Source organism: Paramormyrops kingsleyae, chromosome 16, assembly GCF_048594095.1.
Source record: "Paramormyrops kingsleyae isolate MSU_618 chromosome 16, PKINGS_0.4, whole genome shotgun sequence".
Taxonomy (NCBI): domain Eukaryota; kingdom Metazoa; phylum Chordata; class Actinopteri; order Osteoglossiformes; family Mormyridae; genus Paramormyrops; species Paramormyrops kingsleyae.
The window spans coordinates 29,286,125-29,297,346 of record NC_132812.1 but is presented as its reverse complement, the minus strand read 5'-3'; the positions used below and the strand labels follow the sequence as shown (position 1 = coordinate 29,297,346).

At 42.0% G+C, this 11,222-nt stretch overlaps 1 long non-coding RNA gene across 1 annotated transcript; it reads left to right on the top strand.

Annotated features, from left to right (window-relative positions):
• The first annotated feature begins 1,030 nt into the window (after positions 1-1,030).
• Positions 1,031-10,648, top strand: LOC111852778 (uncharacterized). Its single transcript, XR_002840316.2, has 3 exons — positions 1,031-1,140; positions 9,726-9,975; positions 10,075-10,648. It is a non-coding gene; the product is annotated as an uncharacterized lncRNA (long non-coding RNA).
• Positions 10,649-11,222: the final 574 nt, after the last annotated feature.

Genomic DNA, 11,222 nt, shown 5'->3' with positions numbered 1-11,222 from the left:
GTAGGAATGAGAGGATGACACACAGCACAACAGTGCAACGGGAGGTATTGCTACTCACACTGAGAGAAAATCACCTCAAGTACCTCAACTGGAGCTTCACAAGTCTCACATCAATAGGAGACATCCAGCTAATGGTACTGAATTCCCCATGTGTAGAAATAGCCTCCAGAAGGCATGCATGCACAGACAGACAGACAGAGTCAGACAGACAGACAAACAGAGACACACAGACAGGCAGGGAGACAGAGACAGACACACAGGCAGTCAGGCAGACAGATAGAGAGAGACAGAAAGACAGGCAGACAGACGGACACACAGACAGAGACAGACACACAGAGACAGACAGGCAGACAGATAGAGAGAGACACACAGACTCAGACAAAGACAGACAGACACACTGACTGACCGACAGACAGAGAAAGACAGGCAGACAAATAGATAGACAGGCAGACAGACAGGCAGACAGATAGAGAGAGACACACAGACTCACAGACAAAGACAGACAGACACACTGACCGACCAACAGACAGGCAGACAGACATGCAGGCAGACAGATAGACAGACAGACACAAACTGATAGATATTTCTAAATGTTTTCTTATTGCTGAAAAATAGCATTGAAGCTTTTCATTGTGCTCTGTGTTAGGATTCAGCTTCTTTGTGTTCATATTACTGACAGGTCACTAAGCTGCCACTTTAATCCAAACTGACTCATTAATCTGGCCCTTTATTCAGCCAGCATCACTATGGCAGTAGAACCTGAGCACCTGGTACAACCAGGAGCGCCGTAAAGGGGGGTTAGGACCAGGGCTCTGAACCGGTTCAAGGAACGAAAGCGAAAAACGAAAACAAATGACATTGAACAGGAACAAAAACAAAAACGAAAACAAAATCAATTTTAATCGTTCTGAACAGAAACGGAAACAGAAATTCCAAATTAACCGGTTAATAACGGTATTTTTTATCGTTCTCTTTATTATATCAATTTGGCAGACCAAAAACACGAATTCAAATTGTGTGCGCAAATGCGACGGTGACGCATACAACGTGAAATGCCCGCGAAGCAGACGTCATAAGCAGAGCCCTTTCTGATGCGACGAGCTTAAGGTTACCAAGCACCTGGCTGTTTCATGTGCAAAGGTATGTTTAGGTTTATGTTATTGTAGCCTAATTAAAACTTGTAGTTAAAATTACAAAAAATAATTACTGATTGTCTATCTATTAACTGCATAAAGAAAATCCCTTTCGTCAATTTTTTTATATGACAAATCGTCTGATAAATCGATCTGTAATATTAAAGGATGCGGGGCAGAAATAGCTGGGAATCATGGCGGTAACCTGCAGAGACACATTCAACGTAAACACCCAACGAAATACAGTATTTTGAGTCGACCAGCAATAAAAGGTCAGCAGCTGATAGACAAACGACTCTAGACGCGGTCGTAGTGAAAAAGCCAAAGACAACAGGCCTACATGTTCAAATGTCTCCAGAATGTCTTCCAGTAGACTATTTGGTATATTATAATTTAAGTTGTTGATCTGTTTTGTTAAATGTTAAAAAAAATCTGTTGTTGTGCATCTGTAATGCATTGTAATGTTACAATGCATTACGTTTTCTTTTACTTTTATGCATTAAATGTAAAATCATAACTATCTGGAGTTCTGCTTTGTTTGAGTGAAAATAGCCTATAATAGGCTATTATGCATATTAGGTAAGGAATAAGTCAACAGGTTTTTATCGCAGATTAAGCCGTGTGGTCAGGATGTTAAGCGGATGGTCTTGAAGGGGCTTATTTCGCTATAGTATTATCAAACAAGAAAATTGTTTTAAAAAAATTATTAGCGCATTTGTAACGAGTTTCCAGGTGAACTCGTTTACTTTCGGTTTTAAAGACAAGAAGTTCAAATGACACGAACACGGAATTTGGTTTAATCATTTGTAAACATAATGCCAAACATGTTATTAAAAGGCACACACTATCTATCTATCTATCTATTGCGCCGTGTAATAAAATAACGTTTATTAACCGGTATTTTTTCTAGAAAACCGTTTTCGGAACGTATTGTTTAATGAGGAACGCAAGAACAGAAACGTTATAATATCGATTCTGCTCGGAGTGAACCGAATGGATTTTTTTTTTTTCGTTTTTAAGCCCTGGTTAGGACAATTCCATGCTTTCATGGGGCCCAAAATCTTTAGCGACACCCCTGGGTACAACTGTAGTCTACCTCAACCCTTCAAAGAACCTTTGCATTGTGAGTCCATGCCCTTAACCACCAAAGAGCCCCTCCCATTATAAAACTGTACTGCACCTTTCAACCTTTTGTGTTAATGGGCTGATAGGCAGTCTAATTATATAAGTCCTATGTCCAATAGTTTAATCATCACACATCTCTGGTGGCACACCGGGTTCCGTGCTGCTGAGGAACAGGGAGAGGACGGGCACCTGTAGACCTACCACTTGTTCATTAGAGTGACAGTGCCATCTGTTTACTTACGGACAGTGATACTCCCTCTGTGAGTAATAGTCCTGAATGCAAGCATGTACCTATAGTCCTTCATCGCTTTGTAGAATAACCTCTTTCCATGAGAAGATAATGTTTGCATCACCCTCCCTTTACAGCTGACATGCTTAGCACAGAGAAAGGTATGTTAAATCACTAGGTGTTTTTCCTCACTCTGTGGTTTTTAAGGGGGTCAGAGGTCAGCAGTCTTTGACAGGCATGCAGATATACATACATACTCCTGAGACCAAAAGTTGCTGATCCCTCACTGAACTTGAAAAGGACACATCAGCTCATTAAAGAATGCTATTCAGCCTGTTCATTATTACCTCCAGTTCCTTGCACTGTGGTCTTTGCTGGCTTTAATATACGTACGGAAGGGGGGACTTTTGTGACGCCACCCAGTGGAAGTCCATTGTGCTGGACAGTACTGCTGCTTTTCCATAGAAAAGATCTCTAATCTTACTGAATGTTGCAAACAGGATGATACTTTCCTTCAAATGTTACAAACTTCATTGACCCAAGTAGTTTAAGAAAGACGATTAAATTTTTAGTAATTCTCAAAAGCCTGCTATGGCATTTTAGCTAATGTCAACAGACATGCTCAGGCTGTGTGTCTTGTGGTTTGTCGTATACGGAAGACTTCATTAGCGATAAATTAGACTAGCTACTTTTATTCTTAAGGACAAATTTAAAATTGTACCAGCTAAACGTAGGAGTTTTATATAGCAATTGATGTTGTGTAAACCGACTTGTGAACTTGACATTGCAGATCACATGCGTCACAGCCACTGGTCCTGTTTTTATTTTTTGAGCGCATATCTAGAACAATTTCTTGGAGTTTGTGCATGCTCGGCACCCTACTGTATAACAAAGCGGGAAATTGACATATTATCATAGCTAATCTAAGAAAGCGGTATTGTGCGTAATTGCGTGTGTATTTGTAGACTTTTAACTGCGGTGGTAGATTATTTCCTTCAAATGGTTATGAAGAAATGGCTCGGTCCCTTTTGCCTGAACAAAATTAAGTTTTTATAGTCCTGAACAATCGCTATACATTTTGTTTACATGAAACTTTCTTTAACATTGAAAAGAAACATCGAACTTTCTGCAACTGAACAACGGATGACGTCTTCAACATTCCCTGGTGAAATGGCCACTACGGAAAAATTGTGACGTTATACGCATGCAGCTTAATACAACCCATTCAAGACAAGTCTGCATAGAAAGGGTTGGTCGGGCAGCAGGCTGTTATTCTGGCTTTTATAGGGGTTATAAAATAAACATAATACATTGCTTAAGCAGATGATAGTTTTCTGCGGGGGTGTATAACCTGAATCCCACGACCTTCACAGTTCCTTTAACTGGCATTTATGTTACGTAATCAAATAGAGAAAATAGAGTTAGACGGGAAGCACAACGAAGGAAAGCCACCCTGCGGAGAGCAGGCCGTGTGACGTTTCCGCCAAGCGCGCACGGCCGTGTGGATTACATCAGCAGGCCATGTGACGATTCCGTGTGGATTACATCAGCAGGCCATGTGACGTTTCCGTGTGGATTACATCAGCAGGCCATGTGACATTTTCGTGTGGATTACATCAGCAGGCCATGTGACGTTTCTGTGTGGATTACATCAGCAGGCCATGTGACGTTTCCGTGTGGATTACATCAGCAGGCCATGTGACGTTTCCGTGTGGATTACATCAGCAGGCCATGTGACGTTTCCGTGTGGATTACATCAGCAGGCCATGTGACGTTTCCGTGTGTATTACATCAGCAGGCCATGTGATGTTTCCGTGTGGATTACATCAGCAGGCCATGTGACGTTTCCGCCAAGCGCGTGCGGCCATGTGGATTACATCAGCAGGCCATGTGACGTTTCCGTGTGGATTACATCAGCAGGCCATGTGACGTTTCCATGTGGATTACATCAGCAGGCCGTTTGACGTTTCCGCCAAGGCACGCGGCCGTGTGGATTACATCAGCATCTCCTGACGGTTTAGCGCCCATTCTCCTGTTCTCTTTGAGACGTCAATAAACTCACAGGCACACACAGGTCTCAGTATCATGACAAATACAGTGCTGTGCAAATGTCTTAGTCAGTAATAGAAAATGGTTTTTAAATGATCTTCATGTCGGTGTAAATTTCAAGCCATTTCAAAAACTCCCCTAAAGTCACCCCAGTAGTTGCAGCAACCGTCCAATACACCCATGTGTTTGTTGACTCGGCCGCTACCCCACCTTGATTGGTTACTCAATACCTCATTGAGTTCTTGAATTAATTAATTAATTAATTAATCAATCGAGCTGGTGGAGAAATGCAACAAATACATGGAATGGCTGAGGTGCCCCCAGGAGAGCAGAAGAAATTCATGTTTATTTTTTTGTGTTACTGTTAATTTGTGTATTTTCAAATTGTCTTTAAATTGTCTTTTTTTTTTGTTCTGAGCAAATATACACTTACTACCCAGATAAACAGCCTTAAACATTTTCTTTGACTGCCTAAGACTTATTTTACTCTATAATTTCCTTCCTTCCAAACTGGATATTTGGGATATTTTTTAGATTTAAAAATTTTCGTCGTGACTCAGTTGATACATCCATCCTGTAACGTCTTAAATGGTAAGAGTCACTAAGAGAGGCAGCGTAGGCGATGAGGCTGGGGTCCACAGTGGGCAGTCCGCCTCGCTCCACAGTCATTCGTTCCTACCTGTGAACTAACCTTATTAATACTGGCATCACCTATTAAGCACTCCTGAATTTGCGAATAAAAACCCCCCAGTTAGAGCTTGACCCCCCTATTAGCAGCAAATTCAGACAGGAACCTTGTTAAAAGTTATTGAACCTCTGTCTTCTTTTGCACCAACTGGTTTCCACACTGTCTGCTTAAAGAGTCTTCAACAGCCATCTAAAGAGAGGGGAACAAGGGGGAGGAGGGTGGGGGGTGGTAAAGTGAACAATGAAGGGGACTTAGCCCTGTGTAAATAGTGACAAGTAACAGTCAATAGCTTTATGGTAATTTTCAACAACATGACAACGGCAGAGTTTGGTCTGACAGCAGAGTAAAGGAGAACGTGCGGCCTTGATGGCCCCTGTTTGCACCCGTCATCGGGCCCGCTTACCCTTGGGGAACTGGCGGGGAGAGTGTCCAATCGGTGAGCTCCGGTCCCCTGGCTCAGCCTGCTACGGCCCCGAGGATCAGGCATGGCAACCGCATGCTTTGTGCTGCCCCGTGTCGGGTGGTCCACGTGGTCAGAGGAGCAGCGTAAGTGTGCATAACAGCACTAAAACAAAGCACTACAGTCACCGCTGATGATGCGGAACTCCTGCCAATTAACGTTCCTTGTTATAGAAAATCACATTTTTTTAAATATATTTTCAAAAAAACGTAAAAGTACAGTCAAAAGAGGCACCAGCTGAACACCTCCCTGATAACACTCAAATATCCAGCCCATAATAAGTGGTTTCCTCAGAGCTCTGGCCGTGCTGCATGGTTCATTTTTAGACAGGATCTCACACGGTTCCATTATGATTCCAAGCCATCCCCCTGTCTGTCCCTCTACCACCCGCTGATGCCTTGATCGTGACGGGGTAGCATGCCAGTGGGGAACAATTACACATGAATCCCGCCTTTGATCACTCGGTTATGCCAGTGTGACAGCTGACCATATGTCTGCTAATGCGCTAAAACAATAAACACTTTAAAATCGCTCAGAAGAGCCTCCCGGCAACCACAACAAGATAGCGCCTAACAGATTGTGAAATAAATTCCAGAATATTCTGCTGTAGGTTGAGAGAGTTACCATGACTGAACCTAATGCTAATTCAGGTTAAACACCAGCTGATTTCCGCCACGTACAGATGTCAACATCTATATGTCAGCTGTCTTTTTTATGTTCAGCCTTCTAATAATTACATTTGTTGCACTATTTGCAGATTCTTTGTAAGGGTCATGAAATCCCCAAAATACACATTTGTAGACTTTTCGTTTTTTTCCAGCCCCCTGTAAATTGCAGTAAATCTCGCTTTTTGGTTAGCTTTGTAGGGATTGACTGATGATGTGGATTGCAGTAAAAAGAGCATTATGTTGTCTTTGAAGAGTAACACAAGTCCAGTGGATGTACTATAGAGTTGTACCAAACAGACATGCTGAAATAGAGCCTCTTTACAGCATTAGTGCAGCACATATCATGGGTCCTTCTCTGTTTCTTCTGTCATTCTGGCAGCTTCATGTGGTATCTGTGAAAATTGGAGGCCACAGGCAAAGGTTAATCCCAGGACCCCCTGTCATCTTATTCCAGAGACTTCCTAGAAATGTTAATGTTTGTAATTGCGCTGTGCAAGTAAAACTGTCAGGATAGAGATCAACAGTAAAACTCCAGTGTGTTCCACGAAACAGACGGATTGTGTGAGTATTGGTAAGGTGTTTTAATTACAGCAGGCTTGGTATGAATGGGCTTTTCTCTTTCTGGGAAACGAAAGTCTCGCTGGGAAAGACTCAAATAGAATTATCGCAAACGACCAGCAGGGGGAGCACCGTCTCTATTGTTGTAGCTCCAGCGCGTCCTACCGTGTTTTACGCTTTGTATCGAAAGAATTTGGATCTGTCCAGTCAGGACTATGTTGTAGATGTGTTATCGCCCTAATACTTTCGGTTTTTACTACTGTTTCCATTACAAAATAATACTAATAATAATAATAATAATAACAATAACAACAACAACAACAATTATTATTACTATCAGTATTGTTATTCATAATAATAATAAAAATAATAATATTTATTATTGTTGTTGTTGTTGTTTTTGTTATTTTTATTATAAATTGTGAGCCTGCGCTAAATATCTGACTAAAGGGAGACATAAATTGGGCAGCACAGGGGCTCAAGCTTCTGAATCATGCTTCTGCTGTCTGTAGTATTTACATGTTCTTCCCGTGTTACACTTCCCTACCATCTAAAGGCAGCCAATGAAGTTAATTGGCGTCTCCAAATTCCCCGTAGTGTGTGTGTCCTGAGATGGACTGGCATCCCATCCATGGTGTACTCCAGCCTCGTGCCCTGTACCCTGGTGACCCTGACCAGGCAAAGTAGCTGAAAAATAGCTGGAATAAGATTAATTGGGCTGGCATAGTGGTGTGGCAGCGTGGTACGGCAGCCTCACAGCTCTGGGATTATGGTCTGGCTGGTGTCTGTATCTCTTTGCCGTTGTGTGTTCCATGTTTTCTCTGGGTATTCTGTTGTCCTCCTACAGTCCAGGAATATGCAGCAAATTGGTGGTCCTGAGTTGAGCATAGTGTATAATGAACTGGCATGTCATCCAAGTTGCCCTGTGCTTTGTGAACTCTGCTTAGTGGTATAGGCTGCAGACTCAGCGTAACTGGAAAATGGATGGTAATATCATCATTAAACATTCAAGAAACGACATGAATCATAAATCACGTTTATTCTAGAAATAATATGTAAAATCGAACAGCCATGCTTGTGCAAATGGAAAATTCAAATTAAATATGTCAAACATACTAACACTGAAACCCAGTAGCAGCAGGTGTTACATACTTTCCAAAATTGTCACTTTTTATTATTGCAGAGATTAATTAACTGTGTGCGTGTCGGAGTGCTTGTGCGTCTGACTATGCGGACCTGAAGCATGCCCCCTTTGTTTGCTCTGAGACGTAAATGCTGACTAGGTGTAAAGCCGCAACGCCAGGCTCTCCATGCATAATCCTTTGTTCGCCTCTCTGACAGTTATGTGAGAACACTTTGTCTTTAACAGCTGCACACTTAGTGAGTGTTAAAACTGCCAGTTGTAGACAATTAGGATCTTGCACTGAATTTTATAGTCTGCGAGCATAATGGGGAAATTTATACCAAAGGCGGGTTTTCTTGGCACTTTTTCGTCACGCGTCCAGTGGAAGCTGTAAGTGTGAGCTGCGGTCCAGCCGGCAACTCACTGTCACTAATATTGTTTGGTGATAATTTCCCATAAATGATTCACAAAATTATTTGCACTAGGTTCAGAGATTCATGATCAGATGGTTTGAGCACAGCGGTCCAAGCGTGACAAGAGATTCCCTAAATCTATACCATGTTCATGAAGGTGGGAAAGATAATTTGGATCATTTGAAAGAGTCGTCACATCAGATTGAAATACGTGTTACCCGGAGAGAACAGACCTTCTGAAGTTTTGAAGCATGTTATTCGCTTATATTTTGAGGTTTTATGATTTTTCAGCTAAATATATTATATTAAAATAATAATATTTCCCTGTGACCCTGATTAAGATAAGCATTTAGAAAATTGATGGATGGATTGATAAATAACTTTATAAAAACAAAAGATGAACAAAACTGTTACACTTTAAATTTATGTTTAAATTTTCAAGCCAAAAATGGAAGGAATCCAAGAATCAAAGGCCTAAATCCCGTTCCTAAGCTCAGCTTTGTTGTCCTCTGCAGTGGCTCTAAACAAGGAAAAATGGCTCCCATCGCCATGTTGTGACATTTTCCATATGAGGCGCAATTAGAAAGCGGGGCCTTCCCAGAGTGCCCCCCCCCCCCCCCCCCCCACCATGTCACTCACTTTCCGCTTCTTAACTCCCTGATAACAGTAAACAAACCACTTTGGTGGGGGGTCTAGACGAGAGCCTCCCGGCCTGGGGAGGGCTGGCTGGCGTGAGTGTGGCGTCGTGCCTTCGTGTGTTTGCACGGTACGTGCCGCCCCGGTCTGTGCACAGGTCTGTGTGCGCTGGACAACTCTAATACATTGTAATTGAGGTGCAATAGGGGAATCCTGTTACCCCCCCCCCCCCCTGCTCTTCCCAGATGACCTGCTCTCTCATTCAGTGGTGGTTCTTTACATAATAAAAGAGATCCTCAGCACTAATCCTGCAGGGTCTTCCCCGTTTTCCTGAATATTGCTCCAGGCAAGGCAGCGCACAAAATGCCTCATTTGCATCCCTAAACTGTCCAAACTGTGAATAAGCCTTTTTAGTTGCAAATGGAATTACATCTCCATTTCCAGAGCAGAACAGAGGGGTGGACAGCCCTCACAGATTCATGGTAACTCATCTCTTCTTCAGGCTCGTCAAGCTCAACACTGCCTCTGAAATGCAGTTTGAAATGGAAGTGTCGCCGTTGATGACATGCAGATAAGGCAATTCAGAGCCAAACGAGGGTCACTTAACTCCTGATATTCGAATTCCCTTTCCTTCCCTCTACAGCCCCCCGGCAGATGAGCCTGCGCACTGGAGCACTGGAACACTGGAGCACTGGAGCACGAGTGCTACATTACACCTGAGAAGCTTGCTAGCTCCGTGCGGATTACCTAAGTGAGGACCAGAAGGGAGAAGAACAGTGGGGATTCAGAACCAGCCACCAAGGCGCCCTGCCACCCCACATTCCCCGTTGTGCATCAAGGTCACGCCGTTGTGTCTGCAACCTATAAATCACCCATAATTATCACCATTTTAAGTAAGTTCAAGTTAACTTGCCTACAAAAATTCCCAATGTAGTCAGTCTGTGCTGTTAAAATCAGTAGGTGATGCTGCCCAATTTGTATGTGTACCACAGTGAAGTCTTCTGAGGAACAAAAAGATTCTTCACGGAGCCGGGAGCCTATCCCAGGCAACACAGGACATGATAAAACATTCACATAAACTTCCCAGGATATGGGCATTGTAACTTATACATAAAAACCTTACAAAAATAATTGGACAATTATTTTATGAGTAACCACAATCAACAATGTAACATCTGGTTTAAACCAGTCACACAATGCATATGGGTACTATTAAGAACTCAAGTTATATTCATTTGTTACAATGTGTCAAAACCATTAAAACACACATAGTATTTCCACATAATCTTTCCATAAAGTATCACTTTATGACCTACAACTGGCCCTTTCTCCTCAGTTTGAGGTACACCTCTCTTCCCACTGATTTCATTTTGTCTTGTGACAAATATATGTCACAAATGAAAATAAAAATGCTTACTTTTGGTAATCTCCATCCATTCTATCCATGAATTTTGTAGTACAATGAATTAATCATTGATTTGTGTTTGTGTAGACCACTTAAAGATAACCTTCCAGAATGCAGCCAATTCAGAGCCGGGATTTAGGGCTGATCCCAGAATGCACATAGCCAGTGCCACCCAGCACAGGGCATAGTGGCAGAGTAAGTGTTTAGTGACAGAGAGTCACCTCAGCTATGTCTCTTTGGACTTTGGAAAGAAACCAGATTATCTGGAAGAAATCCGTGCAAGAATGTGAACACCATTCACACAGATAGAGTACAGCTGTCAAAGACACAATTACAGCATTTTTGAGTATGTCACTTATATATCTTATATATACTGATATTTATATATAAAAAACAACTGTCATAACCTGCTATATGTTTCTATCCATACCTGATATATTACTTACTATTCTGTTACCATTTCCCTTTAGTTTGACTAAAAAAACAGTCAATGCCTTTTAATTTGTGAAGTTATTTTTTTAAAAGCGGAAAAAATAAAGAAAGGAAAGAATTTCTCCTCGCTATATCACCCTATCGAAAAATGAACAGAAAATGCGAGGTGTTAAATTGTATTGTTCTGTGGCTGTTATCCCACATCTGATTCACATTTCAGTCAGTTGTTTGGCTTTTTAATCCTGGAACTATCTGGCACTAAATTTCACTGAATTGCTCTCATTACTCGGCCAAGTGAGTTGA